A 20870-nucleotide genomic window follows, 5' to 3' on the forward strand; every position below is an offset into this window, starting at 1 on the left:
GGATTGTAAGCTTTTTGCCTCCTTGTTGCTCTCACACCTTAACGTTTGGATCAGGGAAAATCATATTCTCCCCAAACATCAAACGGACTTTAGGAAAGGCCACTCAACTAATCTCAATGCGTCTCCCATTTTTTTTATTCAGATAAGGATGACCACGGAAGGACGCCACAGTGCCACCGTACAGGTGGGGTGGTGGACGATCCTCTGTGACCGTCAAATAAGGAGAAAAAGCCAAGGGCACAAAAAACCCCTATGTGATTTCCTCAGGCTGAAGCAGAACGGTCTGGGGTCCTCGGAACCGCAGGATGATGTCAGATGAGATAGAAGGAGATCCAGAAGCTGGCAAGGGGACGGTTCGCAAGAGAGCAACCAAGAAGGAACAGTTTGAATGTCAGAGGCAGTCCAGTAAGCAAGCAGGGATCTGGATTCACAGGTAAGTAAGCAGGCATAGTTCAGGAGGCAGAGGCAGTCCAGTAAGCAAGCCGGGGTCCGGTACACAGGTAAGCAACTGGACAAAAGGGAAACCAGAAGGGGAAGCAAGTGAGAGATCAAGGAGTAGGAGGAGCCAAGAGCCAAGGAACGAAAGGAGACGAACAGAAGTCCGAAGTGAAAGTAAAAAAGGGAAGAATGCCGAGAGAAAGGGGGAAGAAAGGAAAGAAAGAGCGAGAGGGCGGAAGGGAAGGCAGAACCCGGGAGGGGTTTAACAAAGAGAAAGAAAGCAGAGAAGCAGAAAACCACACGGAAGGCAAGAACACAGAGCGATAGCAACCAAGGCAAAACCAAGGATACGTTGCAACGCGTCTGTAAACTGGAAGCAGTGGAATAAGTGCTACTGGTTACGTGCACAAAGCAAAAAGGCTAGACCTGCACAGGTCGTTTGGGGAAAAAAACGTGAAGGAACATTCAATGGTGGCGCCAACGATTACAAACTCGCCATCTTCCCCAAGGTATGACAGTATGCCCCCTCCTGACACTCACCCCCTGGGCTTGCCGGGATGAAAGCGATGAAACTTACGCAGCAAAAGAGGGGCTTTGATGTGGGATTTAGGCTCCCAGGAATTTTCTGACCAGGGGTACCCTTTCCATCCTACCAGATACTCTAATCTTCCCCTGTGAGACCCCGAGTCACATATCTGGGCAACTTCATATTCGTTTTGTGCAGTGTCTGTAGGCAAAGGACAGTGTTTGGGGCTACATGACCATATATCCTCTTGAAAGGGTTTTGATTGGGATGTGTGGAATGCAGGATGTATTCTCTGAAGTCCTGCGGGAAGTTGAAGATGAAAGGCAACGGGGTTTATTTTGTGTGAAATCTTGTAAGGCCCTATGTATCTGGGAGACAATTTAGAGGGATGTACCCACTGGGGTAAATATCTTGTGGAAAGCATGACTCGAGATCCCACTTCCCACCCTGGGACTGGTCTCCGGTGTTTGTCTGCATGGGTCTTCTAGTGATCTTGTGCCTCCTGAAGGCTCATCTTCGCTTTCTCGTGGACTTCTTGAATAAGCGAGAGGGAAGAATCAACAGAGGGTATGTTAGTGGAGGTTACCGAGAAGGGTTGAATGCAATGCGGTTGATAACCGTAGGTGCAAAAGAAGGGGCTAAAACCAAGAGCAGAGTGAGTAGAATTGTTATAAGAAAATTCAGCCAAGGGCAATAGGGGGACCCAGTTATCCTGTTGTTGATTTATAAAACACCTCAAATATTGTTTGAGGGTACCATTGAGTCGTTCGCTCTGCCCATTTGTTTGAGGGTGGAAGCCCGATTTTAAAGCTCTCTCAATGCCTAATCTTTCGCAAAAGGCTTTCCAGAAGCGTGAGGTGTATTGACTACCTCGATCTGAAATGATTTTAGTGGGTATCCCGTGTAACCGAAATACATCCTTTAAAAAGACTTCAGCCATTTCGGTAGCAGAGGGAATCCCAGGCAGGGGGGAGAAATGAGCCAGTTCAGAAAAAGAGTCTACCACCATCATAATACAAGTACCGGCCTGGGGTGGGGGTAATTCGATGATAAAATCTGTCGAAATGGTATTCCAAGGCCCTGGAGGGATGGCACCGGGTTCTAACAATCCAATCGGCTTTTGATGAGGTACCTTGTTACGGAGGCAAACGATACAGGATTGTACATACTGATCGATGTCTTCTTTCATGTTGAGCCAATAGAAGTGCCTATGTAGGTAGTCTTGGGTACCCTTGATGCCTCTGTGTCCTGCAATCTTGGAATCATGGCACCAGGATAGCGCTGTTTTCCTTTGAGCTGGCGAAGGTAGATACAATTTATCTTTCACCAGATAGAACCCATCCTTGATGTCATATGTGGTATTTTTGGGGTGTCGTTCTACTTCAAATTTTCCTCTGGAAGATTCCCTGACTTGTTTAAGAAACGTGGAATGTTCTCCAATGCTCTTGGTACGAGGAAACAGAAGTTCCTTTGTGTATTCTGTCTCTGCTGTGTAATCACTGCGGTGGGAAAGAGCGTCCGCCACCAAGTTCTGATCACCTGGTATGTAAGTGATGTTAAAGTCGAATTGGGCCAAAAAATGTGCCCATCCTGCTTGACGAGTATTGTAACACTCAAACTGCCTAAAAAACTTGCAGGTTCTTGTGATCAGTCCTGATGGTAAAGGGATATTCGCCTCCTTGAAGTAGATGTCCCCACTCCAGACACGCCAACTTCATGGCGAGTAGTTCTCGTTCGATGACCGAATAGTTTTTTTGGCTGACATTGAGAGTCTTAGAAAAGTAAGAGATGGGATGCTCTTTATTTTGGTCTACCTGTAGCAGAACCGCTCCAACCGCTGCCGCAGATGCATCGGCCTCCAAAATGAAGGGAAGTCTCTGATCCGGCCGACATAGAATGGGTGCTGAACAGAAGGCTTCCTTGAGAAGATGAAAACTGTCCTCAGCTGCTGCAGACCAATGGAATGGAACTGAGGACTTCTTAACTAGAGATGTGATGGGCAATACCTTTTGAGAGAAGTTCGGAATGAACTTTCGATAAAAGTTTGCGAAACCCAGAAATCTTTGCACTTCTTTAACAGACTTAGGTGAAGGCCAATTTAGAAGTGAAGTGACCTTCCGGGGATCCATTGAAATTCCTTTGCTGGAGAGGATAAACCCCAGATAAGAGATTGAGGAAACCGAGAATACACATTTGTTTAGCTTGACTGAAAGATGGTTGTCTTTTAGTCACTGGAAGACTTCCTTGACATGTTCCTTGTGTTCTTCTGTCGATCGAGAAAACACCAAAATGTCATCAAGATAGACTATGATTGTGTGACACAGTAGATCCAAGAAGAGGCGATCCATGAAGCGTTGAAAAATGGAAGGGGAATTGACTAACCCAAAGGGCATTACCTGATATTCAAAAAGACCAAATGGAGTCCGAAAAGCCGTCTTCCACTCATCCCCCGCCTGGATCCGGAGTAGGTGATAAGCATTCCTTAGGTCCAGATTGGTAAAAATGGTGGATCCCTGAACAGCTTGAATGATCTCCATTATAAGAGGCATGGGATAGCGATCCTTAATGGTTACCTTATTCAAGCCCCGGTAGTCAATGCAGGGACGTAATTCCTGAGACTCCTTCTTAGGAATATAGAATAAAGAGGCCCCCGCCAGAGACCTCGAAGTCCTAATCAGCTAGTTGGCTACATTTTTGTCCAAATACTCTATGAGGTAATGCTTTTTTTCCAAAGACAGAGGAAACATCCGACAAAAGGGGACAAGGGCCCCTGGAGTGAGGTCTATGCACAATCTTCCGGACGGTGAGGGGGGAGATCCAAAGGTATCTTTTCGGTAACTACCTCTGTGAATTCCTGAAGATGATTTGGCAGGCAATATACAGCTCTGGGTTCACAGCTGCTTGCTGTCTTCATGATCTCGAATTTGGGTTCAGGCAGACATTCCGCCTTACAGATAGCGGGATGAAATCTAAGAAGATTTTTGGTCCAGTTAATAGTGGGGTTGTGCTTCCATAACCAGCCGATCCCAAGGATGAGAGGAAAGTGAGCCGCGTGGATGATGTCAAAGGCGATCTTTTCAGTATGTTGCTGTATAGACATGACGAGTTCTTCAGAGGTGTGAGTTATTAGGCCGGAGCTTAAGGTTTACCGTCAACACCTACCACCTTCTGATCTTCCTTCTTGGTGATGTGAGTCACTCCCTTCTGTGCAGCCCAATGAGTATCCATAAAATTGCCAGCAGCCCCGCAATCCAATAGGGCCTGAGACAGTATCTCAGAATCGCCGAGTTGTAGGGTCACAGAGAGAACCATGAGGCGAGAATCTTCAGTTATCTTCTGGGAAGATACAGAAAGAGTGGCATAATGACTGGTAGAGGCCCCTCGGCAGTGAGTCCTAACACTTACAGAGGGCGATCATTTCCCGATCGTCTCGGAGGAACATCTGCACAGTCCCTAAGAAGATGGTTAGAAGCCCCACAGTACATGCACAGACTCCCATCTCAGCGTCTCTTCCGTTCCTCAGGGGTAAGAGGGGCCCGAGTGGTCCCTATTTGCATTGGTTCTTCTCGGTGGGATCGCGAGGAGGAGGAAGGAATGGGAGGAAGGGGGTCCAAGGGAGGAGACATATAGAGTTTAGATCTCTTTTTCTCCGCCCGACATTCCGTCAAGCAGAAATCGATTCGGAGGGTAGCCGTGACAAGATCATCAAAGGTTGTAGGGCAAGCTATCCGGGCCAACTCGTCTTTTGAGGTCTTCTCTTAGGCCACGTCGGAAAATGGCATACTGCGCTTGCTCTTGCCGTCCTGCTTCTGCTGCGACTTGTTTGAAGGTCGTGATGTAGGTAAGTAGATCAGAATTACCTTGACGAATGTCAAGCAGATCTTCTGACGCTAAGAAGGTACTCTCGGTATGAAAAAAAGTTTGTTGTAACAATTTTTTGAAGGCACTGTGATCTTGCAAAACTGGGGCGGTTTGGTTAACCAGAGGAGTGGCCCATGCCAGGGCATTACCAGTCATGTGGGTAATCATAAACCCAATTTTGGCGTGATCCAAAGCAGAGGTCTGAGCACGAAATGAGAAGTGAAGGTTACAAGCGTCCAGGAATTCTTTGACCCTTTTGGGTGCTCCGTCGAATTTTCCTGAAACCAAAGGAAGTGGAGGCAGATCTGTCAAAGGGCGCTCTCTCTCTGTCAGACGCTGCTGTAAAGCAGTGTTGGCACCCTTTAGAATCTGTAGCTCTAAGTTCAAGATGATGTCAAATGAGATAGAAGGAGATCAAGAGGCTGGTAAGGGGACGGTTCGCAAGAGAGCAACCAAGAAGGAACAGTTCGAATGGCAGTCCAGTAACAAGCAGGGGTCTGGTACACAAGTAAGCAAGCAGGCACAGTTCGGGAGGCAGTCCTGTTAGCAAGCATGGATCCGGATTCACAGGTAAGTAAGCAGGCACAGTTCAGGACGCAGAGGCAGTCCAATAAGCAAGCCGGGGTCCGGTACACAGGTAAGCAACTGGACAAAAGGGAAACCAGAAGGGGAAGCAAGTGAGAGAGCAAGGAGTAGGAGGAGCCAAGATCCAAGGAACGAAAGGAGACGGACAGAAGTCCGAAGTGAAAGTAAAAAAGGGGAGAATGCCAAGGGAAATGTGGAAGAAAGGAAAGAAAGAGTGAGAGGGAGGAAGGGAAGGCAGAACCCGAGAGGGGTTTAACAAAGAGAGAGAAAGCAGAGAAGCGGAAAACCACATGGAAGGCAAGAACACAGAGCGATAGCAACCAAGGCGAAACCAAGGATAAGTTGCAACTCATCCGTAAACCGGAAGCGGTGGAATAAGTGCTACCGGTAACGTGCGCGAAGCAAAAAGGCTAGACCTGCACAGGTCGTTTGGGGTAAAAAAACGTGAAGGAACATTCAATGGCGGCGCCAACGATTCCAAACTCGCCATCTTCCACAAGGTGTGACATAATCTCCCTTTCCCATCACCAGAAAAAGGGGTCCCCCCATTAACCGATTATTTCGAAACCAGGCGACTGGCATATCAAAGATAGCCAAACCTTCGGCTGTCTATAACATCTCCAAAAGACATCTTAATGAACAAAAGATTAAAGTGTTGGAAAAAGGGTTTCTTTTGTTCCAATGAAGAATCCTACCAAAATGGAGATTGAAATAGAGCTTTGCAGCCTTTTTTGTAAAATAGAGTTAAGGGATTTTTTCGGCAACACTTCTCCTCCTGACTGTGAAAACAGAAAAATATTATGAGGCCGGGAAGCCCAAAAAGAAACACACCAACACAGGTTACAAAGAAACATACAAGTGCTTTATTTCAAGCTACAACAGTTACCAAGTCAATTGACAAACGGATAGCTATTCGGCTCTCAGTATAACATAACGAACTTCAACGAGGGTTCGATGTGTTAGTGAGAGACCGCACATTTGAATACCCGGGCTATTTATACAATTTGTCCAGCCCTTGGCCAACCCTCTTGCGGGTTAACCATTCTGCGAAATACAATTCTGGTCTTAGGTTTCCTTGCCAGGTCAACCTTTAATATATGCATTTCGATTAGTTTCGCTGATATAAGTAGTACATTTACTTATAGGTCAACAGTAGGACAAGGTCTCTGTTCGCAACCCCGACAAGTGGCCTGCAGGCATATTAATTATTCAGCTGTACGGAGGTCACAACGGCCAGAATCTTATTCAGAATGTCATTTGGCCTCCGTTTTGATGTTCAGGGTGACTTCTGCATAACAAAAGAACCTAAAATGGCGGCTTAATCCAAGATGGCGGCTTACATTGATTTCTCTAAGGTCAAGACCTTGTCGTGGAGTTTTTTCGTGCATGATGTTTTAGACAACTTGGCGTAGGCCAATACACATACGACTATTACAATAGGAGGCATAATATTATTTCTATTCCAAGAAACCCTCCTTTTGGCCTATGCCAAGTGCTAATACTATTTCTAATGTCTTTGTAAATAACTCCATGCATTGTCGTCCATACATCCTGAACCGTTATCTGAAATATCTATAGCCATTAGGTCGTTCACCAGAACCTCTTGCAACACGAACTCTTTAGATGCTGTATCTGGAGCATACACTTTATGTCCTATCGTGCTCACCGCCTGAGCACAACATCCCCCTAGCATTGCACATATACTAGGTAAACATTGGATACAGCAACAAAGGAATAGCACAATTCCCAAAATAACCAGTATGACAGAAAGCACCTTCCAACCGCAGGATCGTAGGGAATCCCAGAACCAAGCACTAATACTCCAATCTTCCACAGGAACATGCACTTCTGAACTAAGGACGTGCAAGTTCTGTATTGCTTTGAAAATTGTCAGTGAGGAATCTGGTACGAAAACACCACAAGTGGACCCCACTAATTTACATACTCCACCACGTTCTGCCAGAATGACATCTAATGCCATCAGGTTTTGGAGCGCTACCAATCTTATTGCTTTCTGTTCCAGTGTCATATTATAAAGTATATCCATGGTCCGGTTGATGGTTCTCTCCACTACTCTTGCTAGCCCCCTAATATTTTCAGAATTTGCTATCTGTCCCCAGAATGGCACAACTGATTTTGTTATATCTCCCAATATTTTCCCTGGGGTATCTCCATTCTCGTCCCGCCGTGGGCGAGCCTTAGAAACTTCCAATGTGCTAGCTATGAATACCCCAGGTAACAAGATTCCTAAATAACAGGTTCCCTCCCAATCCTTGGGCAACCAGGGAAATGCTGTACTACCGCAAAAAAAATAGACAGGCGCCCCTACATACAGAGGCCTGTTCTCTCCGGTCAAATTTACAATGTTCACACAACCTTCAAAATCTCCCATTGACCGGGTACCATTCCTTTGTACACAGAAGGGAACTGAATCGGGGCTATGGTTAATGGAGTAGGAAGGAGGCACGGCATCCTTATTGCCTATCGGAGCCATTTTAAAGGAATATAGAGTTTGGAAAGGAAGAGACAGTTTATCAGATGGCCTAATAGAAGCAACATTAGGCTTACTTCTATTTGCAAAAAGCGAGCATCCCAGGGGAGTCAATTCACGTTTCTCAAAATCATTTAAATTAGTTCCATCAAAGTTCCCTGAGATGCTGTCATTCCAACGGCCAAAGAATAGTGCTCTAAGAGAGGCATAGCAAGCAGTCGTTAAAGGTAAAGGGTGAATATACCATCCTAGCCCCTTGTTCCCATGTTGCGGTAAATGGGTGCAGATCCAGCAATTACTCTTATTAAAAATGGCATGCGTTGAATTCATTATTATCATCAAAGTGTTGTTATGATACTTTTGTCTATTCTAGGAGTCCCTAGGTGACAAAGTATGAAGGTGTACAGAGGGAGCCAGAGCAGTAGGTACAATTTCAATTGGCAAAAGAGGCTCTAGAGGATACATTTCTTCAAAGTACCAGAGTCCCACGGCAGTAACTATACAAATTCCAATTACTATCATCACAACACAGCAATATATTTTCTGGGCCCAGGCACATTGTTCATTGTCCGAGTTGGTCACCCCCTTATTTACAAGTCCAATGTGAGCAGCAGCGGTGGAGGTGGCAGACATCGTAGTTTCTCAATCGACGACCCCAATGTTCGTTGCTGGCGACACTACGGTCGCGCGACTTCTTAGTCCTTACCCAACCCTAGCCAGCAGAATCCCTTTTTTTTTCCCAAAACTTTCCTTTGCAAGAACACAACTCTCAATGACTCTTTTCTTTTCCAGATGTACAGGCAAAACCCATGCCGTAGTTCTATTTTCTTCGTCGAAGGTCGTACCTGGTGGTTCCCGGTACTGTTTGATCCAGAAATAAGGTACCGTCACTTCCTGAAGGAAGCGACTTATCAGAGGTGACGGAAGTCGCAGATCTTGAAACAACGTTTTCCGGAAGTGACCTTTCCAAAGAGTGTGGAGACAAAATGGACTGTTCCCCAAGCTCCACGGGCTCATAGAGATTCTCCGACACACTCACAGCGCTATTTGCTACTCCAGGATCTGAGATTGTAGCATCAGCAAGGGGTTCTGCTTCTTCTGTAACGTGTGGCGTTGGGTGAGGAAGTTTTTTGACATGCGTCGCGTGGATCCAATGCTTCTTTCCAGCCACCCGCACTGCTGTCTGGGTGACCAACAGCACCTGGTAGGGTCCCTGCCAGCGAGGCGCGAGGCAGGAAGACCTTTCGTGGGCCTTCACCAGGACCCAACTTCCAGGCTAAATATTGTGTCCTGGGCCCGTAAACCGTACAGGTAAAGCTGATCGAACCTGATGATAAATGAGATACATATTTTTAGTCAACTGGTTACAGTAGTCTACAAGCAATACATTTTCAACCTCTCTCAGCGCTTAAGGCTTCGGAAGACCCCAAATATTAGCAGGTCTCCCCATCACTACCTCAAATGGAGAGAGCCCAGTCTTAGTTTGAGGTGTGGCACGCATGGCTAACAATACAGTATGTAAGGCGTCTGGCCATTTCAATTTGGTGCCAGCGCATGTTTTAGCAAGCTTATTCTTTAGGATACCGTTATGTCTCTCTACCAACCCAGCACTTTGAGGATGTCTAGCCGAATGAAATCGCTTTTCAATGTGTAATGCTGTGCATATCTGCAAAATTACTGCTGCAACAAAATGTGGACCGTTGTCCGACCAAATTACTCTTGGCAGCCCAAATCGTGGGAAGAATTCCTTTACCATAGTCTTCGCAGTGGTCATGGCAGTAGCATCCTTAACGGGGAAAGCCTCAACCCCCACTAAAAGCACAAATGATCGCAAGGACATATTTTAGATTGTTACACCGTTCTATCTCAATAAAATCAAAGTGGATGACCTCGAAGGGAACAGAAGGAGGCCCAAAACTACCCCTTGGAGTTACTGTCCTCTTCCCCACATTGTGCTGTAAGCAAATCAAGCAATTTTGGACATAGCGCTGCGCGATCTTCAAAATTTTATCATTTACCGAGACTTGTTCTAACATTATTTGTGATCTGCTGAGCACACACATGCGTAGGACTGTGTGCCATCGTAACCATCGCCAGCACATATGAATCAGGGAGCAACCATTTCCCTTCAGATGTATCCACCCAACACCCATCTTCATCAAGTTTCCCCATCCCTTCGGCCCACTTTTTAGACTCTTCTATTGTGGCATCAGCTTGGATATCTCGCACAGACCCAAAACCCTCAACCATTACATAGGCATCTCTTGTTTCTCTTAGAGCATACATGTCTGCGCTAAGGTATGTGGCCGTTTGCCTGGCTATCTGGTCAGCAAAAGCGTTCCCTTTCCCCATATCATCTATGACCTTATGATGCGCTGCACATTTCATGATCGCTAACTGACTAGGGAGCGCGAATGCCGAGAGCAATTGCACTATCAGGGGACCATGCTGAATCTTGGTCCCATGTGAGGTTAGGAACCCTCTTTCCGACCAGAGCCTCCCAAAGTTGTGAGCCACCCCAAAGGCATACTGGCTATCAGTATATATATTTACTGTACGCCCTTCAGAGAGTTCACAAGCTCGGGTCAACGCTATAATCTCTGCGGCCTGCGCGGAGTTATGCAGAATTCTCTTAGTTTCAAAAACCGTACTCAATGTAGTGACTGCATAAGCAGCTGTAGATGTACCATCTGGAAGTTTGAAGCAGGAGCCATCACAAAACAGCTCCCCTTCTGTATTATCCAAAGGAGTATCTATAAGGTCTATCCTGCCCTTCGTTTCCTTTTCAGTAGTATACAGGCAGTCATGTGATTCTTCGTCACCGCAAACAGTATTTTGCGGGAAAGGTAGGAGTTCAGCCGGATTAAGAACACAACACCTCTTAATTTGAATGTGAGGGGCAAACAAAGTCAATTCATACCTCGTCAGCTGTGCAGAGGTGAGGTGCTGTTTTTGGGTTTTATTCAATAGGACATCTACAGAGTGAGGTACCATCAGGGTTAAATCATGGCCTAGGACCATTCCCTCACTCTGTTTTACAGACGCGGCAGCAGCAGTGACAGCTCTCAAACATCTTGGCAAAGTGCATGCGACAGGATCAAGGGTGGAAGAGTAGTAACCGCATGGTCTATTCTTCCCTCCGTGTTCCTGTGTTAACACAGCCAAAGCACATCCATCACATTCATGCACAAACAACACAAAGGCCTTATTGTAATTTGGAGTACCCAGAACTGGTGCAGAGCATAAAGCGGTTTTGAGAAGCTCAAATGATCGTTGATGTTCCGACTTCCATGGCAGCGGTGAAGAAATGCCCTTCTTCGTCAAGGCCAACATCGGTTTTATCACTAGTGAGAAGTTCGGGATCCACAGCCTACAGTAAGAAGCCATACATACTAAGGCTCTGACTTCCTTCTGTGTATTTGGAACAGACATGCCAGAAATGTGTTTTATTCTTTCAGGTGTCAATCTTCTCCCCTCCTTTGACAGGAGATAGCCTAAATAGGCGACCTCCTGACAACAATATTGAAATTTCTTAAGCAAAGCTTTATGACCATGTTCAGCCAAATGAATAAGCAACAATACAGTGCCTTCTTTACAAGCACTTTCAGAATCTGCAGCTAAAAGCAAGTCATCGACATACTGAAGCAGTGTACAAGTAGATGGCAATTCAAGGGTGTCAAGCTGCTCGTTCAAGGCCCTTCTATAAATGCTTGGACTTTCAGTATAACCTTGAGGTGCACGAGTAAATGTGAACGAACGTCCCCCCAAGGTGAACGCGAACAAATATCTACTATCATTGTGTATAGGAATACTGAAGAAAGCATTCTTCAGATCCACAACACTAAAGTGAGTAGCTATAGCAGGGATCATCGTTAGTATCGTTGTCACGTCAGGCACAATTGGAAATTGTGGGGCAACAACTTTATTAATAGCGCATAGATCAATTATGAAACGGAATGGGATTGCATTGTCGCCTTTCTTGTACACGGGTAAAATCGGGCTGTTACATAAACGACCTGCAATCTCTTCGATCACTCCTCGATGCACAAAATCGGAAACAATGCACTTCAAAGCACGCTCGCCCTCAACTGATATTTTATATAGTGGAATGCGTGGTAGTTTAACTCCATGCTTCAAAACTATTTTTACAGGTTCAACCTGTAATACCCCGACATCATTGTCGTCAACCGCCCACAAACATTACGGGACAACGCTAAACTCAGGAGGCAATGGTCGAGTCAAAAACTGAGAACTGGGAAGTTGCTGTGGTGAAATCGTCAGTCGCACTCCGTCAGAGGAACAATGAATTACTGCATTTAATTTCTTCAACAGATTTAACCCCAGCAAATTTTCTCCACAGTTTGAAGTCAAGAGGAATGGACAGTGGTCCGTAAAGGGACCCAAAGAAACAGGCACCGGCGAAGAAACCGGGCAAGCAACTGGTATGCCAGAAAACCCTACAGAAACATTAGTTTGCCCTGACAGTGGAATGTTTGGAACCTGAGAATGATCAATGGAGCACTTCTGTGCTCCAGTGTCTATCAAGAACTGATGTTTCCTATTCCCCACTAACAGTTCAACGTAGGGACCTTTTTGACTAACGGGAATAGGTGAAGGTTCCAAACCCTGTTTCGGGCAATCCTAACGGAACAAGATGTCGTCGAAAGGAAGCTCTTCAGAAAGGTAGGCAGCAGAAGGGTGATCAAATATGTTTCTTCTGTCCACACTCGAAGTCTGATTATCCCGTGAAAAAGGTTGCTGAGGATCTTGTGAGAACTGACCTCTATCAGGGCCCCCCACTCCGGGGCGACCTCTAGATCGTCTACCCATACTCCCTAATGTGTTGTTTGACCTCTGTCGAAGGACGGGGCACTGTGCACGCCAATGACCTTCCTGGCGGCAATAGGCACATTGATTAATATTCACAGGACCGAAGGGGACATTCCCTTTTGGAAAATACTGACCTCTGGTCTGTGAATTACCTCCTCTGGGATTTCTAACAATTTGCTGTAACAATACTTTAGTCTTCAAATCTCCTTTCCTCTTCTCTATTCTATCTTTTTCATTATTAACACGGTTCTCATAATACTGAGCCATGTGCAAAACTTCAGATTGGGATTTCGCCTGTCAAGCGCTCTCAGAGGACATAATCTGTGACTGGATGTCAGGCAGCAATCCACGCACAAATTTGTCCACGAACAACCTTTTCCCAGACTCTGTGCCCAAGTCCTGTCCACTGAAGTCAGAGAATACCTGTTTGAATCGATTAAAGAATTTGGTGGCACCTTCAGATTTTCCTTGAACACAGGCCGTAAGCTTTTTCCAAATAATTCTTTTCACAGGAATTATGGTTTTCAATTTTGCAACAATTCTATCAGGCAAAGTGAGTATTACCTGAGGTGGTTTCTCACCAGCTGGTCTTTCCCCATCAAACCTAGTTATGTTAGCCCACGTATCTCCCAACCCAGGCACATCGTCTATTGTTCGAACCTGCTTCCATAAATCTACGGGCAGGAGTACAGGGAATAGCAGGTCAATATCAATTAGGGTGAACACAGAGGACTGTAAAACGGACTCTATCTCTTTGTAGAATCCTGTCGGATTTTTCCTAACATCAGGAATTGATTGTCTAATAGTGTTCAGTTCCTGTCGCGAAAACGGGACGTGAACAAATTGTGATACATAATGTGCGGGAATGTCCACAGCGGGTGCACCTGTCCCAGCGTAAGCAGGAATCTCAACCTTCGGGACAAATGTTGGAGGAACCTCTCTCATAGGCAACTGAGATATAGGTAATTCCGATCGCTTACTAAGCAACAGAGCCAGGTCGAGCGCTAAGGCAGTCGAAGAAGTGTCGGGCGAAAAAGCCCTCTTACAAATACCCAATAACTCTGTAGGACAACTAACCTTCTTCCTTACACATTCATCCTGCAGGTACTGCACCACTACCTGAATCACCTTCCTCTGCATTTCTATTGTATACTGACTATACGTGTCATACACTTCATCTGGCGGTATCGATGAATCCGAGATCCATCGAATCGCATCTTTGGTACAGATTCGTACTTCCTCAGATGCCGATTTACGACACGGAAGGAACCGTTTCTGTACATACATACTGTCGTCTTCATCATCCTCATCCCGCAATTTTTCTAAGTCCCTCCTATACTCAAATAACCTCTCAACATGACCATGTACTTTCTCCTCAGTGTCCCTCGAAAGTGCTAAAGTATTCAGATCCCTCAGCCCTTGTGGGAGATCTGTATTATGTAATCTACCCCACATTACACATAAATAAGTCCCCAAACCTTCAATAAAAACATGTTTCTCTGGAAAATTGCCCATATTTGATAATGTGGAAAAAACATCAGCTTGATCACCTCTCTCCATGCAATGCTTAGCCCATGCAAATAATTCCCGTTTCTTTTCTGCAGAGACAGTATTTCGAATGACAATCTTTGACTCCGCACCTTGATCAACTTCAGTCGGTACAGAACCACTCGGGAGCAGAGGTGCGGGCAAATTCAATGGAGGTATTAAAGTAGTAAAAAGTAGGGAAGAGGTGGTAGCGTAGGTGGAGGAACAACAGCTGGAGGAATAGGGGCAATAGGTTGTACAGGGGGAGCAGGAATAGCAGCAGGAATGGGCAGAGCACCAGGGAGAGGATCATATGGAGGTGGCGCAGAGGCACCAGGCCTGCGTTCGTTTAACAATTTATCAATAAATTCTTCGGAAACATGAAAATCTCTAGAGGGATAGATTTTCTGGATACCGAGTGAGAAAGCCCTATCCATACTCTTGACTGACTCTGAATGTTTTTCTTGATCATATAACAACGCCTTTTCGGCATTCGTTTTATGACGGCGTGCATGCTTATCCCTACTTTTAAGCTGCTGCAATGCTTCTTTTTTCCAATTCTTCAAAACATCAAATGCTGCAGGTCTGGCCTTCTTCTTTAACAAGACCGATTCTAGGTATTCAATACGGGGATCTCGAAACTACCATTGATTGGTCACTGAAATTCGGGGGCATGTCTGGTTTGTCTGTGCCAAATATCATTAAATACTTCCAATGCCATGCTTACAGTACATAGTACATGCCGGCGACCCCTCCTGTGGTGCCGGGCGGCTAAATTCCAAAGATTGTCGATCGCTGCGGAACAGTGCCCTAAAGCAGCTAGACAATTTCCCAGGCATTTCACAAAAAATTGGTGTTACCTGGTCAATAATTGTGTCTGCAGATACAATACGCCAAATTCAAATTGTCAGGGTTAAATTAAGAGTCGGGTCACGACTACACCTGACCAAACCTAAGGAGGACCGTACGGTTTACCAAAGAACTTACCTAACAAATTTTACCTTGTGTTTGGTGGTTTCGACAAATCTGCCCGCCTCAAAAATGGACCCTCGTCAAGATGCCCTGTCAGACCACACGACTATCGTCCAAGGATCGGATCGTGCAGCGCTGCCGAGGTATCGCGTCTCGTTTGGTCGGGCCCGCAGTATCACACCATCCGATCCCGGTTCGATAGCCTGCGTCAACCTTCAATGATCCGGCATCAATCTTGAGGGTCCCTGTTCGGGCGCCAACTGTGAAAACAGAAAAATATTATGAGGCCGGGAAGCCCAAAAAGAAACACACCAACACAGGTTACAAAGAAACATACGAGTGCTTTATTTCAAGCTACAACAGTTACCAAGTCAATTGACAAACGGATAGCTATTCGGCTCTCAGTATAACATAACAAACTTCAACGAGGGTTTGATGTGTTAGTGAGAGACCGCACATTGGAATACCCAGGCTATTTATACAATTTGTCCAGCCCTTGGCCAACCCTCTTGCGAGTTAACCATTCTGCGAAATACAATTCTGGTCTTAGGGTTCCTTGCTAGGTCAACCTTTAATATATGCATTTCGATTAGTTTTGCTGATATAAGTAGTACATTTACGTATAGGTCAACAGTAGGACAAGATCTCTGTTCGCGACCCCGACAAGTGGCCTGCAGGCATATTAATTATTCAGCTGTACGGAGGTCACAACGGCCAGAATCTTATTCAGAATGTCATTTGGCCTCCATTTTGATGTTCAGGGTGACTTCTGCATAACAAAAGAACCTAAAATGGCGGCTTAATCCAAGATGGCGGCTTACATTGATTTCTCTAAGGTCAAGACCTTGTCGTGGAGTTTGTTCGCGCATGATGTTTTAGACAACTTGTCGTAGGCCAATACACATACGACTATTACAATAGGAGGCATAATATTATTTCTATTCCGACAGATATGAGTACAGACTTACATACACCATTCAAAAATAATTCTGGGTTTACACCTACGCTACAAATGGTCACTAACGAAATAGCTATCTTTGAGAAAGCGGTTCACAGAGACTTCAATTCCATTTATAACACTGCTAATGGAACTAATCATAGACCATGTTTTAATTTCAGTAAAAAAGAATGGAGTAGCCTTAAAGACCTTAAAAAAAATCCCACGATTGTGATCAAACAAGCGGATAAAGGGGGAGGAGTGGTGGTTATGGATGCAGATCAATATGATGACAAAATTATGTGCCAACTCGATAACCCTACATTCTATTGCAAGTTAAAAGGAGATACTACAGACAGCATAAGAAAATACATTTTGACAGTGGCCTCACGTGCACGTGATGCAGAAGCCATTAATGAGAAGGAGCTTGCATTTCTTACTATAAAGGGTACCAGAACTCCCTTGATATACATACTCCCCAAGATTCATAAAGACCCAGTGAAGCCTCCTGGGCACCTGATAGTGTCCCTATGAAGCCCTGTGTTAGAACCGTTCGGTCAATTTTTGGACTTTTTTTTCAAACCTTTGGCAGCATCCACTGAGACTTATCTTGCAGATACTACGGATGCTATTACTCACCTAGAAGGTTTGTCTTTTGATTCCAACACAGAAATTTTACTAACGTTGGATGTAGAATCTTTGTACTCTAACATACCTCAACGGGAATCTTTAGTAGTTATGAAAAACTTCTTGGACTCTAGACCAGGTATCCATCAGGTCCCCAGTGAAATTCTAATAGACTTTCTCGAGATAGCATTGTCCTGGAACTTCTTTAGATTCAAGTCCTCACATTATTTACAAGTGAAGGGAACGGCAATGGGGGTGGCTTTTGCCCCTAATTACGCAAACTTCTATATGTGGGATTTTGAAAAAAGATCCATTCTGTCTAACACTAATCCATTTAGATCCGCAATTAGAGTATACAAGAGATACATCGATGATATTATCATCATATGGGATACGTCGAAAGGTGATTACCAGGAGTTTCTCACATGGGTTAATAATGTAAACATTAACCTTAAATTTACCATGATGGCCAGTAAGTCTTCTTTACCTTATTTGGATCTTTTATTTAAAGATGGAGGTGGACATATCATAGTAGACCTATACCGAAAAACAACGGATCGGAATACCATTTTAAGATATGATAGTTTCCACCTGCAATCTTTAGGGGAATGTATTCCCTATGGGCAGTTCCTTAGAGCTAGATGGAATTGCTCTAGGGTTGAAGATTATACTGCCCAAGCTAATATCATACAAGATAGACTTCAGGGACGAGGGTACCCTACTCACCTGCTCAGGCAAGCTCGTAAAATAGCTAAGTTCCAACACTGAGATATTCTCTTGACCAAGTCCAATCAAGAAAACATCACTAAGAAACGAATAGTCTGTGCAATGACTTTTAATACACACCATCAAAAAATTAAAAAGATGATCACGAGTCATTGGCACCTTCTACAAATGAATATCCCTGATCTGCTGATAGAGCGTCAATTGAGACCAAACAAAACACACTCTCGAGTCTTTGGGGCCATAAAGCCATTACTGGGCATTTCCCATGCGGCTTTTGTAATAAATGTGCATATACTACCGCTTGCACTTCTGTAACCATCAATTCTAGACTGTGGCACCTCAATCAACACACCACATGAAACACTAAAAATGTTATTTACGTGATAGTTTGCCCTTGTAATAAAACATATATCGGCAAAACAACAAGGCCTATCAAACCCAGGGTTGGAGAACATAAATTTAAAATTCGTACTAAAACTATTTCAGCTCCCCTAACAGCACATTGTTTGGGACATAACCACACTTGTGACGACCTGAAATGGTGGATATTAGAGAAAGTCTCTGGCGTTGATTCTAATAATATAGCCGTGAGACTGGCACAGCGAGAGCAATGGTGGATGTACAATACAAATAGCTACGAATCTGGCCTAAATCACCAAGAAGAATGTCTTCATTGCATTCTCTAATTTCTAGGCCAGTTTCTTTTCCCAATTAGTGACTTTCATAAATTGGCTCATATGTGAATTTAATTTGAGGTGATAATTGCATGCTGTTACACTTGCACTCACGTTAGGCCCCATGTCTTAGCTGTTTGGGCTTGATTTATTATTATTTTTTAATTTCAAGTCTTTTACCAACTTTTTAGTCTACATTTCATGTCCGTTTAATATAGTGGCATTTTTTTCTAATACACTATTTAAGAGGTTAAGGAATCCATTGGCCACGGCATCTTTTTAAGATATTCCGCTTTATTTCAGCAGATTCATGGACATTTAAACATATCTGCATACATACCTTATTCCTTATAACTCCAGCATATTCCACTTTACTTCGGTACATCTATTTCATTCAAATATGTCTGCTTATATGCCTCCCTTCATTACATTTTTAGTCCACTCTTTAGCTTGATTATAATTCCCATAAAACGGAACTTGTCCTACTTCTTTGTCAAGTTCCAGGCGAGATTCGAGCTTTCGCCATTAACAGGTTTCGGTACTATAAATAGGAGACACGAAGGAGCTTCCATTAGCAGTCGCGTCTTTATAATCAATTGCACGTTTACACGGCAGACGTATGGCGGATACAATTGATTCATAAGTGAGGTAAGCACTGCTGCGACTGTGAGCTATATTTTAGTGATGCATTTCTGAAAGAAACTTGATCCGTTTTAAACAGCAGGATCGAATGACTCACTTTAGTTAAACTTGCTCTGCTAGGGGGCTTACTCTAATCAGCCTTTCGCCACATCTAAAACGTATATTATAGTGAAAAAGGCATATTTTTTGGCACTTTAAGATTCTTGGTAGACATGCATTGACTTTATGCGTCAGCCCAATAAGAATGGTAGGGTAGCAAGAATACAGACATGCATTTTTGACTAAGTTAGACATCTGGCAGTCTCTATGTTTGTTTATTTGCCATCGGAAGCCCCTAGTCTTTATTTGGTGTTTGAAATGCGTTTTCCTTCCTTTGTATGCATTTAGGCTCTATTCGATTGCCTTTTGACAGCAATGGAGGCCCATGTTACGGCTGAAAAAATGTAGTTTATTATGAAAGCATCTTCTTAAACCTACGCAGAGCAGGATTAGTATCTCACAGACACATATGCTCTGCATTGATAAATAATTCAGGTCAGTATATATTTTTAGAGAGGCAGCTCAACGTCTTCAATTGGACCTTGTTTTCGGTTTGCAACATAGTTGGAATTTGGGAAAATTAATTGGATCCCATGTATGTTTTTTATCTCCACAGATGCAAAATAAATGCCATCTTTTTCGTTTTGGGCTGCGTGAAAAAATTATTGTTCTCTGCGCCTTATATGGACTAATATAGGTGAATTAATCTAAAATTGTTTGGCCTATGACGGATAGTTCATACATGTTGAATTCTATTTGGGTGGTTAGGTATAGAAAGCTCAGTCATTTCTTTGTTTTTAATATATATGTATTTTTTCTTCTTTTTCTTTCGTTTTTGTCTGGCATTCATGTTTCAAAGACATTGAGATCAACAATCAAGTTTGAAAGCCAACAATGAAACAAACATGGATCTCAGTTGTTTGATTATTAAGTGTATTTGTGAAGGTCATTTTAAAATGTTAGTTGCAACTTACTCGTGCGCCCTGAGGAAGGCGACCATCAGCCCTTGTGGGAATTAGATAAATAGTGTTGCTGAAACTACTTTAAAAATCCAGAGGTATTGTTTACATGTAGTAGGCACTCAGCACTTTTTTGCCAGCATTTTGGCACTTAGCAGTTTATTGTCAGCACTTTTAGAATTGGCCATTGCAAACAGCATTCATTTAACTACAGAGGATTGTTTATACAGATGTTAGTAAATGTTTGACCATTCCGAGTATTAGTTTTTCTTTGTTTTTGACAATTCATTCAATTTGCTTACATGAATATATACTACAATGTATTTTTTAAGGTATTATTGTGTTAATATAAGATACATCTTTATGCTATTATATTGATTGTGATAAATATTAAAATATGATGTTTATAATGATTATTTTCTTTCACTGATCTTCTCGTCCCCTTCCACCAGTGGAATCAACTGAGATTGATTAGAAGTGTAGTAATCATCTGTGTGGCCTAATTTCTCTTGTTTCTAATATATTGCTCCCTTGGTCCACAGAGTTGGGGATACCCATCATTGTTGACTTCCACATTTAATAGGTTGCATTATTCTATCGGTGGCAATAAATTACCCACACACTGTTGGAGAGCCTAACCATTGTGTTCAATATATAAAGGATCACACCACTACAAATGTATTTGATTGGGTGCATTTGAAACGTAAAACTTTTGTTCCTAATTTTAGAAGCATTATTGATTATAGCCTGATCTCCATGTCATGCTGGAGACACAGAAAAGGCTTTGATATGCTTGATCGCTGTGACAGTGACCACGACCCATAATCCCTGTCCTGGTCATGGGGTAGTGTTTTGGCTCCTGGCGTCGATCTGCACCATAACCACCGATTGGCTAGGCTAGATGTACCAATGGACAAGCTTTGTGCTGGAGGACGGATTTAGCAACAAATTACTTGAGGGAAGCTATGAAAGCCAATGTGGATAAACTAGGACTTGTCTTGATTCACACTGATTTCGAGGGCTTTGTTGATTTCAT

Source organism: Ambystoma mexicanum, chromosome 2q (assembly GCF_040938575.1).
Source record: "Ambystoma mexicanum isolate Mex_15411 chromosome 2q, UKY_AmexF1_1, whole genome shotgun sequence".
NCBI lineage: Eukaryota > Metazoa > Chordata > Amphibia > Caudata > Ambystomatidae > Ambystoma > Ambystoma mexicanum.